This window comes from Onychomys torridus, chromosome 11, assembly GCF_903995425.1.
Source record: "Onychomys torridus chromosome 11, mOncTor1.1, whole genome shotgun sequence".
NCBI lineage: Eukaryota > Metazoa > Chordata > Mammalia > Rodentia > Cricetidae > Onychomys > Onychomys torridus.
Genome location: NC_050453.1, coordinates 3,632,698 through 3,653,339, shown reverse-complemented (window position 1 = coordinate 3,653,339; position 20,642 = coordinate 3,632,698).

The window sequence follows — 20,642 nt, the reverse complement described above, 5'->3', positions numbered from 1 at the left end:
CTACTGTTTAACAGATCTCTGAGGCTTACCACGACTGCCTACTAAAGTCTGTATCTTTCAAAGAAACCTCTCTCAATCCAGCCCTCAGCACCTCAGGCCCTGGAACTGCCTTTCCATTCATTCAATTTTCTCAGGTGGTTGTCTTTTTGTACATTCCTCACTGTGTGTGTGTCGGGGCAGCTCTGCCTCTGGGGATGAAGGACATTTCTATCCACCAGGAAGATGCTGGAGCAGCCTTTGAACCTGTCTGGACTTGAACAGCCCATCAGGACACCTATATGCAGATGGACTCGCCACAAAGCAGAGGGCAGAGTCACAGCCCCCTCAGGAACCACACACTCTTCCTGACTGACTGAGCCACCACTGTACCTCCCAGCTTTCTGTGGGGTCCTCGAAGGATGGGGGGTGGGGTGGGGTGAGGAAGGTCCCTCACAGCACACCGCTGTCTCTCACCCTTTGCTCTCCTGCTGGGATTCCTAAGCACCACATTCTTTTACATTGTTATTATTACACTTAAAATGATAATGTTTTGGTTTTGTGTGGTTGATAAACCCAGTGACACGCCATTGGAGAAAACCCATTTCCCTTCTCCTAGCAATTATCAATTACAAATAGCTTCTGGGTTGGGGCGGGACTTTGTGTTCACTTTCCCCTCCCCTGTGCTGGGATTTCATCCGGTTTGAACCTGCAGGTCTTGTGCAGGCTGTCACAGTCTCTGTGAGTTCACATGTGTATCAGCCCTGCTGTGTCTGGAAGATGCTGTTTCCTAGGAGTCCTCCACCACCTCTGGCTCTTACAATCTTTCACTTCCTCTTCTGCATAGGTCCCTGAGCCCTGAGGACAGGGGTTTGATACAGGCGTTTCATTCAGGGCCGAGTGCTCCAAAGTCTCCCTCTCTGCACACTGTCCAGTTGTGGGTCTCTGTGCTAATTTCCATCGACAGCCAGAAACAACCTCTCTGGTGAAGGCTGAGAAATGCAGTGGGGTCTGGGTTCCTGCTGAGCTCTTAATGGGCCTGGACGGGTGGCCCTGGGCCTCGGCAGGAGCACCAAACCCCGTGGGCTTCAGGCAGGTGGGAGGATCTGCAGTGAGAGGACCTGTGTCTTGCTTCCAAAAGAGACTTTGAACTAGAAGGGTCCCTGACACCCCTCCACTCCCTTCTATACCACATACAGCAGAGGTGACAGGATCAGTCCTTGGAGCCACACACATCTGAATTTAGTTGTGGGTCCTCCACTAACTAGGCAGTGGGACCTTGGACAAGTCACATCATCACTTGGAACCTCAATTTCCTCTTCTGTGCTTCTGGTGCCATACTGGCTACCTCATGGAAGTGTTGGGAGTGGTAGTGCACCTTCAGGAGAATCCCAGTCAGGGCTTGGAAGAGACTAGTGACAGAACCGGGGAACCAGGAGCACTCAGTGCTCAGTCCTGGGAGGGATCTGGGGGGCACACACTATGCCTCTTGCTAGCCAGTGCCCAGTACTGGGGTCTGGGCAGGCACACACTAATGCTTTTTCCTAGCTAGGTATCTGCCACTGCATCAGTTGATACAGACCTAGAATATTTTTATCATTCTAGAAAGTTCTACGGGTGAGCACTGCCTTGAGCACACACACACAGACTGTGTGTGTGTGTGTGTGTGTGTGTGTGTGCATGCGCACGCACTGGCTGCTCTCCCAGAGGACCTGGGTTTGGTTCCTAGCATGCACATGAAGGCTCACAACCCTCTGTAACTCCAGTTCTAAGAGATCCAATGTCCTCTTCTGGCCTCTGTGGGCATCAGGAATATACATGGTGCACAGACATACACACAGGCAAAAAACCCCTTATATACATAAAGACATCTTTAAAAACAATAACCAAAACAAACAAAAGAAAAGGGAAAGAGAAACCCAGACCTCTAGGACATAACCTCAGATTTATACAGCCAGAAAGCCCAGGGTGGCTTCTGAGTTCTGCCTCCCTATCAAGAACTCTAAATGACTTGGCTCTTTAGTCAGTTTGGGGCCACAAGGCCAGGAGCCCAAGATCCAGCTGGCTCAGGCTCCTGGTGGAGCAAATCTGGTCAATTCCAGGGGCAGGGACCTTGTTCCTCCTCTTGGATTCTCCTGGTCTGGGTCCCTCATGTGTCCTTCCACTTCGTTGACACACGGCAGACATCTCTGGGTGCCTGGGCAAAATCAAGCATGCAAGGACCGCAGTCCATTTGGCTGGCTATGCCAAGAAGCTGCTCTCAAAAAAGTGGGCCCTGCTGAAGAGGCCAAGAAAGTACTTATGTCTAGCACAGTGCTCCCCAGAGGGCTGTTTTTGGCCTGGACTTTGCCTCATGTGGGTTAGCTGAAGGGGAAGCCAGTTACTCCAGCCTTGGCAGAAAGCTGGCCTGACATGGTGGCGGCAAGCCAGCCATCACCACTGTCTGGCTCAGGAGAGCTGCTCTCTCTGACAGGAAGTCTTTCATCTCTGCAATGGTGGGGATCATGAGTTGAGAGTCCAGCTTCCTATTCCAGGGAGCTCAGTGGAATTGGCAACCCAACCCTCTGCAAAGATAGCCCCCTCCTGCCTGAGCATGCTCAGGGGTTCATTATCAATGGAGCTTGAGAAGACAATACTTGTCACAGCTGCCCACTGCCCACGCTCAGCTCAGCTATTCCTGTGGGAATGATGGACCCAGGGAGGCTGGAGGCTTAGGTGGGATGGTCCATAATTTCCAGAAAGTGTCCCTCATCTCCAGATCTGGTAGCAGACCTACCCCAATCCTATCAGGAAACTCTCAAGCATGAGGGTTCTCTTTAGGTGGGGACTGTGTCTCTTCTGTTCTGTAATCGGTCTCAACAAAGGCTCCCATGTGTCCCAGTTCCTCCCTTTTCTGGAAGAAGCAGGGCTGTGGTACCCTCTGGACAATGCTAAATGAAGAACTATATCTTCAGAGAACTCTGTATTCTTACACTGGGAGACAGCCACCTGTCAACAACCTCTCAGGAGAGTTCCTCAGTGACTCACTCAACGTGTGTGTGTGTGTGTGTGTGTGTGTGTGTGTGTGTGTGTGTGTGTGTGTGTGTGTGTGTGTGTGTATGTGCATGTGGTTGCCAGAAGACCACCTCAGGTGCTTTTCTTTAGGAATTATCCACCTTGGGTTTTTTGTTTTGGGGGGTTTTAAATTTTTATTTATTTTGTGTGTATGTGTGTGGGCACATGCTTTCCATGGCACCCATGTGAAGGTCAGAGGACAACTTATAGAAGTCAGTTCTCTCTGTATACCATGTGGGTCATGGGGGTTGAACTCAGTTTATCAGGCTTGGCGGCAGGGACCTTTACCTGCTCAGCCATCTCATTGGCCCCACCTTGGTTTTTGAGACAAGGGTTGAGACAAGGTTTCTCATTGGCCTGGAGCCCACAGACTAGTACCAGCCCCAGGGATCTGCCTCTCTCCATCTCCCAGCTGTAGAGTTACAAGGGATTCTTCGTGCAGGTGCTAGAGACTCCACCACGGCCTTCTCCCCAGCCCTAGGAGCAGCTTATGGTCCTAGCCTCAGGAAAAGAGGGCAAGGGCTGTGTTCTTTGTTTTGTTTTTTTGAGACAGGGTTTCTCTGTGTAGTCCTGGCTGTCCTGGAGCTCACTCTATAGACCAGGCTGGCCTCGAACTCACAGAGATCTGCCTGCCTCTGCCTTCCAAGTGCTGGGATCAAAGGTGTGCGCCACCACCGCCCAGTTAGGACTATGTTCTTTTGCTTTTTTTTTTTTTCTCACAGGAAGGAGGGAGGGAAGAAATGGGTTAATATTTACAATTTGGTACGAGTTAAAGAGCGATGAGAAAATAAAGCAGAACAGGGCTGTGGTGTGATAGTTTGATCACATTCTGACAATAAAGTTTGCTTTGAGTCAGAGGGCAGAGCTAGCCACTAGTTGACCAAAATTAACCAAAGAGGTCTTGGAGAACTGAGGACAGATAAGAGACAGGAGGTAGTAAGGTGGGGATGAGAGAGCATCTCAGCCCTTTTAGATGAAGGAACGGAAGAGATAGGTCACTGATGGCTTCTCCGATGCTTCTCTAATCATTCAGGTTCTTACCCTGATATCTGATTCCTGATTTGTTATTGATAAATAATAATTAGAATGCTTCATAGGGGCATTTTTTGATAAGGTGGCTGGAGAAAGAGACTCGAGAAAGTTTATCTGGTAATAAAACATCCTTGCTTCTCAGCGATCCCACCACTCACAGCATCTCAGGAACCAGAGGTTCAAATGCTTGCTGGGGCGTCTTGTGTGTGAGCCATACTCACTCCAGCGGTTTAAATGTTCCCAGTTTCTGGCAGTGAGCTACAGAATGTGTTTTGGCAAAGATGAGCAGGGTTGTGGTCATCTCTGAATTCTCTCTGGCCAAACCTGTGGCTAACAAGCTTTGCTCATGTGGCCATGGGACTGGTCACAGCAATGTCCCATCAGCCACTCTTCAATTCTTGCTCTCTGACTTCTCCCCTCCTAGGAGGATGAAGGTGCAGGGTCCTTCTTGACACTGGCCACCCTGACTTCCAGACCCTAATCAGGGTCTACAAATGAGGTGCAGTCCCAGGAAGGCGGAAGTCAGGGCAGATTTAGGCAGTGATGTGGCTACTTTGGTCCTTCTGAGCCTCAGTTTTCCTCACTGGTAAAATAAACATCTTTAGCTATGTTAAAGAAACTGCAGAAGCCTCTGACACAGTTGATACTGGACAAGTGGCAGTGGCTAGGTCGCCTTGAGCGGAGAGCTCAATCTAATCCCACCCTGTTTGATTCTTCATCCGTAAAGTATCAGAGTTTTGGCCTCTTGGGGTTGCTGTGAGGATGAATTAATATGTCAACTGCCTGGCACAGTGCCTGGGCTTGATAACATGTGCCCAACATACACTGGGAGGGCATCTGTCTGTACTGCTTAGGTGGTTTGTTTTTAACTTGACAGTAGCTAGAGTCATCTGGCAAGAGGGAACCCCAATAGAGAAAATGCTTCCAACAGATTGGCCCGTAGGCTAGTTGTGGAGTATTTTCTTGATTAATGGTTGATGTGGGAGGGCCCAGTCCATTGCAGGTCAGTGCCACTCCTGGGCACATGGTCTTGTTGCAGAGGAAAGCAGGCTCAGGAAGCAAGCAGCTCCCTCTCTGGTCTTTGCTTCAGTTCTTGCCTGGGCTGTAAGCCGAGACAAACTCTCCTCCCTGACTTGCTTTTGGCATCACCATGTAAACCAAACAGAACAGCATCCCAGGAGTGAGCAGGCAGTTAGGTCCACTGAAGGTGTCCATGTGCCCTACTGGCAAAGCAGCCCTCAGGCTTTGTCAGGGAAGAAGATGAGGATAAAGGAAGTGGGCGGGTTCCTAGGTGTCTTCGCAGCTTTAAGTTCTGGTTTCAGAACTGAAGTTTCCAGCACTGGGATGCCTCCGCTGGGGGTCACATGCTCGGAGGAGAGCAGTGGCACCAACCAGAGGTTATTCATAAGTGTGGCCTCACTGCCCTTACTTCCTGTGTGAGCCTTTCCAACTGCTGACTCATCCTCCCATAGCTCGGCTCAGGAAGCCAGGCTGCGTGGGACCTATCACCAGCCTTGTCTTGGGGGAGGCAACCTCACTCCTCCTCGGACAGTCTGAATGTGAGCCCAATACCTTGCCTCTCATCCTTCTTGACCCTATCACCAGCCAGCTCCTCTCAGAGATGGCAAAGCTGCACTTCTGGGTATGGACTAGATCAGCGGTTCTCAGCCTTCCTAATGCCGTGACCCTTTAACACAGCTCCTCAGCTCATGGTGACCCCAATCATGAAATGATTTTTGTTGCTACTTCATAGCTGTAATTTTACTACTGTTATGAATCATAATAAATATTTGATATGTAACCCTTGAAAAGGGTCATTCAACCCCCAAAGGGGTCACAACCCACAGGTTGGGAACCACTGGACTAGAGCGTAAAAGGTTCTAGACTTTTATTTGTTGAGATTTCAAAATGGCAGCCTGTTAACTTTGGGTAGAGGGCAGAGGGCCTTTCTGTGGTGTTCCCAGAGGGAAGCCATAAGATCCCCATCCAGCAGCTTCTCAGGGGGGTGAAACCCACTCCCCCAAATGTCCTGAGGCCCAGAGGGAATAAAGGCATGCAGCCTGGGGGACAGAGAGCATGTGTGGGCAGCGAGGTTGCTTGCTCCTAAAGTGTCTCTATCAGCCCAAGGCGCTGCATTCCGCAGAATGTGAGTGGGCCCAGGGGACAGACAGTGAAGAAAGCAGGAGAGGCTGTGTGTGACCAGAAACACCATGGCGCTTCTCTGACCACAGAGCCACCTGAGCAGGCCTGTTCTCCCTGTGGGACTCTGTCTGTGTCTCTCTCTTTCTGTCTCTGTCTCTCTTGTTCTGTGTGTGTGCGCATGTGCCTGAATGTGAAAATCAAATGTCAACCTTGGGTATCATTCCTTAGGTACCATCCACATCATGTTTTGAGATGTGTTCTCTCACAGGCCAGAACTGTCCACATAGGCTAACCTGGATGGCCACTGAGCCCCAAGAATCCACCTGTCTCCCCGCTCCCTGGGGCCAGGATTACCAGTGAGCATCATCACATGTATGCCCTGTCACATGTAGCTTTTCACACAGGAGTTCCTGACTCAAATTCAGACTGGGCATTCTTTTCAGCCCTGTGGAGGCCTCTGTTGTGGGAACTGTATATAAAAACACCAAGACACAAATCTCAGTTTCCCCCACCATAAAAAGACATTAGACAAGGTGAGTTCTCAGGTCCTTGGGTGCCTGCTTAGCGAATGTTGATCTGCTGGGGGAGAAGGAGGCTTAGCTGGCTCTTGGGGTGTTGCTGTTGACCTGCAAGGCAGGCAGAAGTAAATGGCTTAGCTGTTTCATGGGAACTGCCTGGTATCCAGCTCCAGGATGCATCGTTCGGGGTGGTGGGGAGTGCAGGCTTGGCTGCCACAGGGTTCAGTAGGCAGAAAAGAGGGATAATGAGAGCTGGGGTCTTTCTCCCTCAGAAGCCCTTCGCCTTTCACTAGACAGACTTTTCTTTCACTTGCAGCCCCCCACGGTCTTGCTGGGGTGGAGGTGGGGGCTCCCTGGCCGATTTTTCCACCCTGAGACATGCCTTCCACTATTAGGCACCATCAGCTGAATCTCTGCTTCCTCTTCTGGTGCCTGCCAGTTCTTTCCATTTCCCCAGCAACTCCCAGGCAGGGTGCAGAAGGCTCTGAGGGGGAGGAAGGCTTTGTGTAGAGGGTGAGGGGAAGGAGGTCTGGGCCATCCACCATCCACAGCCCTTGGCCTGTAGGGATGGGGGTGAGGAGAGAGGCAGACAAACTAAGGGCTGGCTGGCTTCCTTCACAGTCATCCAGGCCTGTGTGGCCCTCAGCTTTCCAATTCAGAATGGCCTCCTGCCTCAGGAGGAGATGGGCAGGAACACTCACAGCCTAGGACAGCCCAGGGAGTTGAGGGACAGGGAATCACAGCTGGATCTGGCCGGGTGTCACTGGGGACCTGGGAGTGGGGGGTGGGAACAGAGGTTAACAGCTCAATGGCTGTTCTGTGAGAATAGCCCAGGGCCAGCAACCATGGCACCATTCCGGGGAATCCAGGCTTGGATGTCCCTTCCTGGCCCTTGAACTTGGAGGGTAGGGAAGAAGGAGCTGAAGTGGGTTTCTGGCTGGCACTGCAGCCTGCACTGTCTAGCAATTGCTTTCGCCTACAAGAGCCATCTTGCGAAAGGACGTTTAGGCAAAGGCGTGCCAGAGAAATATGGGTCGGGGTGGGTGCTGGCCCATGATCAGGCTTCAGCCAGGAGCGAAGTGTGGGTTTGAAAAGGGCTCCTTTGGTATTTGTCTGGCCTTCACTTGCTAACTGAAAACGTGGCTTTGAGCCAGAAAGCATTCATAGAATGAACTAGACAGAAGTATTCAACACAAGGATGGTGTCTGGTTGTCCTTTTCAGTGTGACATCCACAACAATTCCCACAAACGGGACAGAAGCTGGAGTCGAGCCGAGAAACCACCCTGGGACCAGCCTTGTGAAGCGGCTTCAGCTTCCTCATGTAAGGCCTGCTGATTGAGGGAGACGGTGCTGTGGGCTTGGTGAAGCGGAGAACCTTGTGTAGAATCTGATGAATGTCCAGGGGGCACTGCCATTTTATTAGACACTTAAGGACATCTCTTAACTGTTGGGGACATTTACAGTCTAGATGAAGAGATAAGAAATAAATATCTGAGGACCTAGACAATCCCCAAGATCTCAAATAGGTTAGCATGGACGTGTGCGAGTGGGACCCAGGATACGCTGCCAGGAGGGTGGGGCAGTGTCTGGAAAGGTCAGCTTTCCTGCTATGGTCCAGTACTAGTCTTCCTGCACCCCTGCCCCTGGAAAACCTGGAGGACCAGCCTGCAGGGACTCCACACTCCACCTCTCCACAATGCATAGACCTGATTGAACATCTGTCTGAGCCCAGCCTAGATCTAACAGGAAGAGTATCAGCTCCTTCAGGGTTGTGCCTGGGAAGTCTGTCCTGGACAGACTGATGCTGTACAGATGTCCTAATGTAGAAGTGGGGTGCTCAGGGGCCACAGATTAAGCACACAGCTCTGCCGAGGTGAGGCCAGAGCAGACACAGACAGCAGGAAACCGCGTGGTGGAGTGTGTTAGTTTTTCACTTATCGCTGTAACTACCTCCAACAATGAACTTCAGGGAGGAAGGGCTTATCTTGACTCACGGTTTCAGAGAGTTCAGTCCAAAGGTGCTTGATCTCAGGCATGTAGTTAGAACCCTAGAGGCGGGAGTTGTGGTACCGTTCTTCACTTTTGACCAGGAAGCAGAGAGAGAAAGGGGGCATACAGGAAGGCACCGGGGAAGCTGCAACTCCCATGACCTATTCCTTAAATAGGGCCCTGCCTCCTACCTTTCAGCACCTCCCTATGATGCCACTATCTGATGAATCCATCAAGGGACTGGCACTCGCTAGGTCAGAGCCGCCGAAATGCAAGTGTCTATAGAAAACACCCTTGCAGAGTCCCACCCACCTCCCAGATGTGCCTAGGTGGTTCTCAACCTGAAGAAGGTGAAAAGATTAAATCAAAGGGAGTAACTGGTGTTTTCTGAGGAGAGCCAGGAAAGAGCCACGGTAGACCTACTCCCCTTCCTGATGGCCTTCTGTAGGGACCTCAGTGGTCCAGGATGACAAAGGAGAACAAAACTGTGGAGGCTTGTCCAGGAAAGAACAGCGCCTGTCTAGAACACCAGGGGTATACAGGCCCTGCAGTCAGGGAAAGCAGCTACATCATTGTAAAGCATGGCAAGTGTCTGGGCAAACACCAGGACCCCGGCTGGGAAACCAAGGATTAGATGGATGAAGTGTGGACATCTTCAGAGAAAAAAAACCAGACTGTGTGAGTCAGGCCGCTCTCAGCTGCAAGGGACAGAAATCCCAACCCAACACGGGTCACGCCGATGAGAACCAACCGATTCACGTTTGGGAGATGTCAGTAGGTGTGGCAGGCCTCAGTCAAGGCAGTCTGGACCAAAGAGCTGCACCACGGACCTTATTTCTTTCCAAAGGAGGTATCCTCTGATTTCATCCACCTTCCTAACTCTCAGCCCCTAACTCGGATGATCAATATGCCAAAAAATGTTATCTAAGAAACAGTCTTCTTCAAGACAGTCAAAGGGCTGGCTTATAATTTATATTTGATTCAGAAATTGGCTTTCAGAAAGTTATTTTAAGGAAAATTACTTTGAGAGCCATAATGGTTGGCAGTGGCCCTTGGACTATCAGCCTCTTGGTTCATGTCCAGGAAGAGAATGGCCTCTGTGCCCCAGCCTGATTGTCAGGAGGCCCACAGTTCACACTGGTGTTTCAGCTGGGGGCACATGCCATCCTCTTGAGAAGGTGCTGGCGGTCAGGTGCCGCTGGTGGGGACCTGGCTCAGGGGCTCTTCCTAAGCCTGCTGTCGAGGGGCGCAGAGCTGCATTGGAGAGCACAAGTCATCACAGGCCCACTCCTGAGAAACTGTTAGCAGGGCTAATTACTGTCAGGAACAATGTTGTGTAGCCAGCCACAGGGCTGGACTTGATTCTGTGGGCAGTCTGGTGATGCTGGAGGTTTTGGTCTGGAAGTGAATTCTTCAGATTTGTTTCAGGAAGATTAGTCTAACCACACAGAGGCTGCTGGCAAGCCAGTGGGGTTATTAGGAGACCCAGGAGGGAGGTGGTGAGGATCGCATTCAGGAACTAGAGCAAGGAAGAAAGGGACGGAACAGGACTCAGTGTCAGACATGAGATGGAAGGTGAGTTAGGGGAGGATTCAGAAGCGGCATCGAGGTTCCTGAGCTGAGAGAACATCTGGTGTTTCTTCCCATACTCCAGATTCCTTCCTGAGAGCACAGGGCTCTCAGGGACCCTGGGGAAATAAGGAGTTGCCACCGATGGTACAACATTGTATCCAAACAGTCTGGTGGGACACAGCCCTTAGCCTAGCACTTGGGAAGCTAAGAAAGGAGGACCCAGAGTCCAGCCTAACTGGGGCTGAGTAACGAGTCAACCCCCAACCCCACCAAGGTGCCGGGAGGAAGAAGGAGAAAGAGAGAGAGAGACAGACAGACAGAAACACACACACTCAGAGGAGGAGGAGGAGGAAGAGAGAGAAGAGAGAGAGAGAGAGAGGAGAGAGAGAGAGAGAGAGAGAGAGAGAGAGAGAGAGAGAGAGAGAGAGATTGATTGATTGAGATCACTTTAGAGTCTCCATCACCAGTGAGTTGGAAGTGTAAACTAAGCGGACCTTAGGTAAAGAAGGCATCCACGGAGCCCTCTCTTTGCGGCATCCCACCTGGCTGGCACAAGTCCCTATTAGAACCTCCCTTCAAGTTGTAGTTGTATTTTAGTCTTACTCATTTGTAGCAGCCATGTTTGTTTTGTTCACTGAGGAATCTGCAGAGCTGGGTGAGCAGCACAGGCTGTGGAGTGTCTGTTGGGGTTGGGGTATCGCTCAGTGGGAGAGCATGAGCCTATAGGTCCTGGGTTCTGCCAGGAGAGGCCGACTTGATGAATGAGTTTTCACTGGCTCTTCCAATTTAAATGTGTCCTTTTTTTTTTTTTTTTTTTTTTTTTTAAAGCACTTATGACATCTTTGAAGATTGCTTGATTATAAGGATTTCTCAAGCATAATGACTTTAGATGAATCTAAATATGCAATGCTTGGAAACCTCAGCCTCTGCAGTGGATTCAGCACATTCAAGCAGCCACGGCTGTACGCCAGCTCCCCTCATGCAGATAGAGATGAGGACAATTAGGTGAACTGGTTCCACTCAGTCTTGGCTCCAACCCTTACCTCATTAATTACGTTAGTTAGTGGACATGGAGTGAATGCTTCCTCAGTGCCAGCCATTGTGCTGGGCTCTGAAGACTTGCCTGGATTCCAGCACCTCCTTGTCCTTCATGGCTTTTCTCACCTCAATTTGATGGATACTTCTTGAGCTCACAGGAGGGTGGGAGGAATGAGTCCACAGATCCACTTTTAGCTCACACTGGTGGCATGAGAGGCTACTGGATTCATGAACATGCACACAGGACCATGTGCACATGGCCATGTTATCTACTAGGCAAGACTTTAACTAAAACATCTTAAGAATGGAAGACTGAAGTTTTTCTGATTAATCCTCAGAGAATTCAATTAACTCTGGCTATTGCTGAACATTCCAATCTGCTTCTCTAGTCACCACTGCACAGGAGGGGCTGGAGGGCCAGTTTGGTCTTGAAGTCCCATTACAACAATAAGTGCACAGTCTCTGCTCACAGTGGCTGTTTGACTGGCCAGAGGTGGCTGCTGGAAGATTAAATCTCTGCCCCCTTCCAGCCTCCCTTTGGGCCACCACTGACTCTTGCTCCCTGAAGCCCAATGGTATTTTTGTTTTGTTTTGCTGGTTTTTCAAGGCAGGGTTTCTCTGTGTAGACCACTCTGGCTTGAACTCATAAGATCCGCCTGCCTCTGCCTCCTGAGTGCTGGGGTTAAAGGCATGTGCCACCACCACCCAGCCCAATTGCATTTTGTTTATCAGACTTTCAGATATCCCAGGTGCTAGTTTGAAAGAACATGGCTCCCACAGGCCCACAGGGAACAGCACTATTAGGAGTGGGGCCTTGTTGGAGTAGGTGTGGCTTTGTTGGAAGAAGTGCATCACGTCTGCAGTCTCAGAAGCTCAAGCCAGTTCACTTCCTGCTGCCTGCTGATCCAGATGTAGAACTCTCAGCTACCTCTCCAGCACCATGTCTGCCTGCATGCCACCATGCTTCCCACCATGCTGACAATGGACTAAACCTGTGAACCATAAGGCAGCCCCAATTAAATGTTCTCCTTTAAGAGTTGCCATGGCCATGGTGTCTCTTCACAGCAACAGCAGCCCTAACTAAGACAGAAGTTGGTACCAGGGATGGGGTATTGCTGTGATAGACCTGACCATGTTTTTGTTTGGAGGAATGTAGATTCTTAGACTAGAAAGGCAGTGGAATGCTTTAAATGGGACTTAATGGGCTATCTTAGTAGGAACATGGAAGATGGTGCTGAGGGTGATTTGAACTGTGGAGGCCTGGCTCAAGAGGTTTAAGAGAGGAATTTTAGTATGTGGCCTAGAGACTGTTATTGTGGTAGTTTGGCTAAGAACATGCTGCTTTTTGCCCTTGTTCAAAAAGTCTGCCTGAGGCTAAATTGAAGAGTTTTGGATTAATATCTTTGGCAGAGGAAATTTCAAAACACCCTAGTCATGTGGTGATTAGTGGTCACTCTTATGAAGATCTATAATGAAAAGGAGCAAGCCGAGAAAGGAAAAACACAAAATGTACAATTTGAAGAGAAAAGGGCACCAGGAAATGAAATGAGCTAAGTCTTTTGTTCAAGGAAATAAACAGATTAAATAAAAGCCTATGTTAAATGGAATAAAAGGGGTGGTGACCTCAGAGCAAGACCCTACCAGCTTAGCTTCCAACTTGTGAAAAGGAATTAAAGAAAAATTTAGGACCTGGTGTGGTGGTGCACACCTTTATTCCCAGCACTCTGGAGACAGAGGCAGGCAGATCTCTAAGTTAGGGGCCAGCCAGGTCTACAGATTGAGTTCCAGGACAGTCAAAGTTAGAGAGTAAAGGAAACCATCACAAACAGAAAGCTGGTGAAGTTGTAATTGAACAAGCGGGCCATGTTCCAGCCCTAGAAAGCAGCAGAACTTGGCAGCTTTGGCCACATGGTTCTGGCTTTAGAGTCAAGGCTATAAGAAAGAGGTTATAGAATCTCCCTCCTAGACTAAGGAAAGTTGCTGAAGCCAGGTATGTGCCAGGGGTGTACCTACATGGAGGCCTAGAGAAGCCATTGCATGAAGCTATGAAGATGAAGCCCCAAGATGTCTTGGAGACCCCAAGATGTTGGGGATGCCAGAGTCATAGGATACCTGCTGAGGAGAGCTGCTAACAGGGAATGGAACCAGCCCAAGGGAAAGGAGTGTGTTGCAGTCATTAAAGGGAGTGATGGGGAAAAAGAGAGAACAAGGGAAGGGAGGGAGTGAGGAAGAGGGGGAAGGGAAAGACAACTGTTCTTAGAATACCAAGTTAAGGGCTGGAGAGATGGTTCATTAGCTGCTCTTCCAGAGGTCCTAAGTTCAATTCCCAGCAACCACAACCACCTATAGTGAGATCTTAAGCCCTCGTCTATCAAAAAGGCACAAATGCAAATGGATACTCATATACATTAAATAAATAAATCTTAAAAAAGAATAACAAGTTAAAACGTTGTAAACTGGAGGCCAGAGGTGTGCTTCAGTTGACTGAGTGCTTGCCTAGCTTTCAGCCCCCAGTAAAATGGGCACCGTGGAGGTGGACACAAGAGAAGTTGAGGCCACAATGGCCTATATCAGCCCCTGTATCTGAAAACAACAACAACAACAACAACAACAACAACAACAACAACAAAAACCCGTGAAAAACAGTGACATGAAAGCTATAGTTACCTACTTCACAAGGACACTGTGGCATCCCAGTCAGCAATGTTCTGTATGAGCACACAGGGTGGAATTTAATGGTTTCCAAATGGCAGTCTTTGTTTTATTGGCACTGATCCAGTCCCTGCACATTGAAAGAAGTGTAATTGTATTCACTGTCCTCACAGAAGCCAGATAAACATGGTTCACTCAAGGAAGGCTGAACTGGACAGGCATGCTGTAATGGACTGTAATTGCACATTAAGACAGTTTTTAAGGCAACCACTTTATGACCTCAGAATGAGTCAGCTCTTGGGAGACATTTGGTTTGGCAAAGATGCATTCAATGTCCTCTGAGGTGACAGAGTTCCACAGTCACACACAATACCACACAGGTGCACGTGTGGGAATTGAACCTCATTCTTTGTAAGGAGCCACTCGGAGATCAGAGTTTGTGACTAGACCTTTCTACCTACTGAGTGGACCTCATAGTGACGGCTGCTCTCCTGCCGATGGGGACCTTACTGAGCACCTCAGGCTGGTCCTGCACAGAACACTTCATCTTTGGAAGCCTCACTCACCATGCAAAGTGTATTTATCCCCTTGTTTTTCCCAGCTGGATGATGTATCCGAAATCACACAGCTGGGATTTAAAATTTGAAAAATGAAAAATTTGGCAGTGGTAAGGGCTTCTGAATGCACAGCAACCGGTTTTTAATTTTTTAATTCACATGCGTTTCAGCAGCATGCACCAGTGACAGCTTCATGCATGACCTGTCACTGCAGCCTCCGCTCTGGGAACACAGCGCTTGTGACACACAGGACACCACACCATATGTACCAACCGGCCCCTCCCAAAGCACCTGGACTCAGACTCACTACTATGGCACACTATAAATCACGGCATTTTCACTGTAAATCTAAAGCTTCCTGCTCAGACTGCAAGGATGTTTTTCTTTTTTTGAGACAAGGTATGCAGTCTGGCTGTCTAGGAACTGGCTATCTACACCAGGATAGCCTTGAATTTACAGAGCTCTGCCTGCCTCTGCCTCTCCTCCTGAGATGAAAGCATACACCATCATGCCCAGCTAAACAGATGAAGCATTTTCCTACTGTAATTCTTTAACATGTAAATATCAAATTAGTCTTTCTTTGGATTGGATTGAGTTGGGATGTTTGACTTTAGTTGACTTGAATTTCATTAAAAAAAAAAAAAGCCAAATGAATTTTGGTTTGATATTGGGGCAGAATTTCCAACAATTTCTAAATGGCCTGAGCACACATCTACCATTTTTTTACTACATATTTACATGAAACAGTGTTCTCAGAGTTGGTGATCAGTAACAGCAACATACTGATTAATTCTGAAAAATATCAAGCATGGTCTCCACCCTGTCCTAGCAAATACTAAGGTAAGACTTAATTCATCATGTGAACAGTCAAGCTCCTCTATCTCAGTACACAGATTTAATAAATGATGAATTTACATGTACAGCAAAGAATTGTTTTAAGATAAATTTCCTTATGATTATTGGCAAATGTCTGATTTGTGTACCTATTTTATATACCTATCTACTCAGTCTTATGCAAATTTCTTGTGGTATAAAGAGGTTGTGAGTAGAAACAGTTTGGGAAGCCCGGGGGTGTCTAGTATTGAAGAGACTCTTTCTTTTGTTTCTTTTTTTTTTTTTTTTTTTGAGATGAGGTTTTCTGTACCCTGGGTTGGCCTTCTCCTTTTTTTTTCCTTCTGAAATGAGGTTTGGGCACCCTACGGTGGTCTGGCTTTCAACTTGCAATACAGCTGGAGATAAGTTTTGTTTTTTTTCCTAAGGAAAAATAATCTGAGGTTTCAAGCTCCCTCATTGACCACAGCCCATGGTGACCAGTTTCATGTTTATAACCTTTACTTTCTGCCTCCTTTTTAAAAAAACATTTATTTAGTGTATGTGAATCTGTGCCCATGTGTCACACAGTGTATATGAGAGAGAGAGACAGAGACAGAGAGAGCGCCTGTGCCCGTGTGTGCCACTGCAGTGTATGTGGTAATCAGAGGACCACTTTCAGGAACTGGTTCTCTCCTTCCATCTGTGGGTCCTGGGAACTGAATCCAGGTCTTTAGGTTTTGTGGAAAGTGGCTTTACCCACTAAGTCAACTCCTTGGTTCCCCCACTCATATTTTTGAGACAGGGTCTCTCTATGCAGTCCTGGCTGTCCTGGAGCTTGCTTGTAGACCAGGCTGGCCTTGAACTTCTGGTGAGCCTATTCCCTTGGCCTCAAAAGTGCTGGTGGCTTATGACTGCTCTTAAAGAAGCCCCTAAACCATGTAAGCTGTAGCTACTATGAACCCCAGATCCATCCCTGGTTTGTCTTTAGGGCCTTTGTTCTTAATCTCCCTTTCCAGCCCACTTACGTGAGATGCCTATTTACCTCCCACCACATCGGACACAACCTGGTCTTGGTTGGGACTGCATTAATCTTGAACTCTAGTGTGCTGCTCAAAGGCCATGCCAGTCACACCTTGAGTTGGAAAATGTGGGGTGGGCAGAAAAGATAGGGAGCCTTAAAAGTGGCTCTCTTCTGACACAGGCAAGGCGTAGAACATGTCTCTGTAGGGCGGAGGAGCAGATGGGCAGGGTAGATTCTCCTCTGTGTCCCTCTGCCTTTCTCAGTACTAGAGGATGCTGCACTGATGAATCCGTGTGGTGACATGGGTGCAGGTGCTGCTATAAGGGCCACTTCACTTCACTCAGCATTTTCAATTAACCAAAGGTGACAAGTTAAAGGAAGTTCCTGTGGTGGCCCAGCCTCAGTGCTGTATGCCTAAGTGGATAAACAACATAATTGCACTCCCAGTTGAAGCGGGTGGAAGCGCCCAGTTCTGCAGGCTCTGGACAAGCAGCTCTCGTTTTTCAAGATACTTTCTGGTTTCACGTCAGAGGAACGGCTAGAAGGAAACATGCTGAAAATGGAACAAACAGGGTTTGGGGTGCTCCCGGATGTTAAGGATGGATACACAGGCCCTCTGGGGCAAGTTGGTGATTGCACCCTTTCACTTACGGACCTGGAAACTTGAGTCCAAACAAGCCCCTCAGGAGTCTTCCAGATCTTTTCCCACCTGAAATGGGAGGCCCACTCCAGGACATATACTGAATGTCACATCTAAGCTGCCCTGCCCTGCAGAACAGTCAGTAATGCCCACTGTCCAGGACCAGGAACACCTTACTAGAGACCTCTCGTCCAGGGACTTCTGCCCTTGCTTCCATGAAGATGTACTACCCAGGCAGAGGAAGTGGCCCTGCCTGGGTCTTCGTCTTGAGTATAGGACAGATGACTTGGGATGCCTCAACCAAAGCTGAAGATGCCTGCTCACACCTGTGCAGCAGGAAAGTGAGCAAGGTCACACACAATTTATTAGCTACTGGGGTGACTTGTGGTTCAGCGGTAAGGACAGACTGTCTTGTTGAGAGGCACCTCAACTTAGAAGCAGTGGCTTTCTAGAAGACATCCGTCAGCAAGTTTAATGCCCCTCCAGTCCTCGTGGGACAAAGGAGCAGGAGAGCAGCAGGACCAGAGAGCACTATCTTCCTAACTACAGTGATGCACTGTCTAATGCATATATGCTGGGAGCTTATTTTTCCGTGCATTGGTGTTTTGCCTGCATGTATGTCTGTATACCATGAGCAGGTCTGGTATCAGAGGAGGCCAAAAGAGGAAGTCAGATCCCCACGAATTGAAGTTACAAATGGTTGTTTGCATCACTTGGGTGCTGGGAATAGACATTCCTTCAATTCTTGCTTCTAACCATCCTACTTACACACACACACACACACACACACACACACACACACACACACACACTATCCTGGTTAGTTGTAGCAGAATCTTAGAGGGTCTTATTAATAAGAACAAACCTGAGGCCAGTTATTGGGGTGAATGCTGGAAGATCAGAGAAGCAGAACAGGCCACAGCTACCTCACTTCGCCAGTTCCTCAGGTGATCCTGTTTCCTCAGACTGGAAGCTTCTGAGTCCTCATGCCAATGGGTCTCAGCTGAACTGCTGCTCCAGAGCCTGAATGCTTAACCAGCCAAATGCTTCTAGTTTCTGGCCTTCACACCTTATATGTCTTTCTACTTTCTGCCGTCACTCCCTGGGATTAAAGACTGGATTTCTGGGATTAAAGGCATGAGTCACCATGCCTAGCTGTTTCTAAAGTGGCCTTGAACTCAGAGATCCGGCTACCTCTGCCTGCCAAGTGTTGGGATTAAAGGCGTGCATCATCACTGCCTAACTTCTGCTATGGCTTGCTCTGACCCATTTTCTAGCCACCATTTCTGGCTTTGTTCTAGTGGCTCTCTGTTCTCTGACCCCAGATACATTTATTAGGGTGCACAATATTGTGGGGAACACAAAACCACCAAATTAGTTTTCACAATTTGACACAAGCTGGAGTTATCTAAGAAAATGCCCCCATCACACTGCCAGTCTTTATAAAGCATTGATTAAGGTGGGCTCAGACCACTGTGGATGATGTCATCCCTGTAGGTGATCCTGGGTTCTAGAAGAAAGCTGACCTTGGGAACAAGCCAGTAAGCAGCATTCCTTCATGGTCTCTGCTTCAGTTCCTGCCTGACTCCTGATGACAGACTGTAAGCCAAATAAACCCTTTCCTCCCCAAGTTGTTTTTGGTTATGTTTTATTTGTGAGTTTTTTGTTTTTGTTTTTGTTTTCAAGACATGGTCTCTGTGTTGCCTTGGCTGTCCTGGAACTTGCTTTGTAGACCAGGCTGGCCTTAAACTCACAGAGATTTGTCTGCCTCTGCCTCCCGAGTGCTGAGATTAAAGGTGTGCACCACTATCACGTAGTTGGTTGTGGTGTTTTATCATGACAAATGGAAGCAAGCTAATATATATATCTATACTCCCTTAGGTGTTGATACTAAATACTTCCCAATAACACCTACATGGGAATCTGTTTCAGAGTCTGTTTCTTTGGAACTCAACCTAAGATAATATCCTTCATAATACAAAGAACTTTTATAAATCAATAAGACAATGGACAAATAGGCAAAAGACAGCCAATTTTGATATATACCATTGTCAAGTGCATCTGTAGAACATCTCAGCAAGTGCATTCTAGGAATTTACCATAGAGAAATAATTTCACAGGCAAAAAAGTAAATATCCAATGGCTGAGCGAAATAATTCCAGCACCTGGGAGGCAGCAGCAGGTGGATCTCTATGATTTCAAGGCCAGCCTGGTCTACATGTTGAATTCCAGGCCAGTCAGGGCCACATCATGAGAACCTGTACCAAATAAACAAACAAACAAATCAATGAATAAAATTCTAGATTTTCCTCTGGAGCTTTGCTTGCAAGAGTGAAAAATTGGGGAAAAAAATCTTAAAGTTCATTATAATACAATGGAGCAATTCTATCATAATGTAGGTATCATAAATATGAGATGTTGAGCAACATTCAAATATAAAAACATACATAGTTACGTTTATGTGTGTGTGTAGACTACACACACACACACACACACACACACACACACACACACACACACACACTTTTCTCTCTCGCCACTCAAACTAGCCTGGAGCTTTCCACCCTCTCGTCTTAGCTTCCTGAGAACCAGGACTCCAGACTTGCCTAATACACCTGCTTTCTTTAAATGTCAGGAGGTGGACTGTATACCAGGCAGCATATGTATAACACAGGGGAAAAAAACCCTTGACGACTCTAAAACAAACTTCCCATATTGGGTATATTTTGCAGGGGAGGAGGTTAGACAGTCTTTACTGTGAGGTTCAGTAAACACCCCTCACATTAGCCTCCCAGGACTGTGTTCTCAAGTCAATCTGTGCTGGACAACTGCTGCTTCTGCATCTGTTTCTCATGAGCAACGTGCGGTCTCCTCCTTCAGGTAAGGGTCCCTCCCTCTGCAGAGACTGAGGATCTTGTCAGCCCGACCCCACAGCCCTGTAGAGAGCTGTAATCTACCCACAGCAGGGCAAGAGCCAGAGAAGGTGACAGAAGCTGGAGCTGCAATGCTTTCCTTAACTGTGGCTGAGGAGGGATGCTGCCGAGGTTTCTGTCAGCTCAGAGCCAAGCAGGGCAGAGAGAGAGAGAGGGCTGCTCCTGAGGACAGTGGCAGTTAAAAACACCTGTAACCCAGTGCCAGGGGAGCTGATGTCCTCTCCTGGCCTCCATGGGCACCTACACACATGTACACATACATACATACATACACACATATAACCAGATAAAAATAAATTGAAACAAGTCAATGACAAGCCTTTCAGGATGGCTGTACCCAAAGCCAGGCTGACCCTGAACTTTTCAATTCTATGAAGCAAACTTATACCTGCAACCCCAGTATTCAGACATTTAAGCAGGAGACAAACGTAAGTGCAGGGCTAGTCTGGACTACATGGTGAATTCCAAGTTCATGTGGGCTACAGAGTAAGACCGCATCTCAAAAAAACAACCAACCAAAGGACGGCAAAAAACCAAAGCCAATGACATGGAGCATGCAATAACTCTGCTTTTTGCTGGAGCTTAGAGGACAGGGTGCCCCTGCATCTCAGAATGTGCTGTTGTTCACACCTGACAGTGGCACAAGAGAATCTTATTAATTTGCAAACTAATTTATTCCCTCAATTCCAATGTGTCTAGTAGAC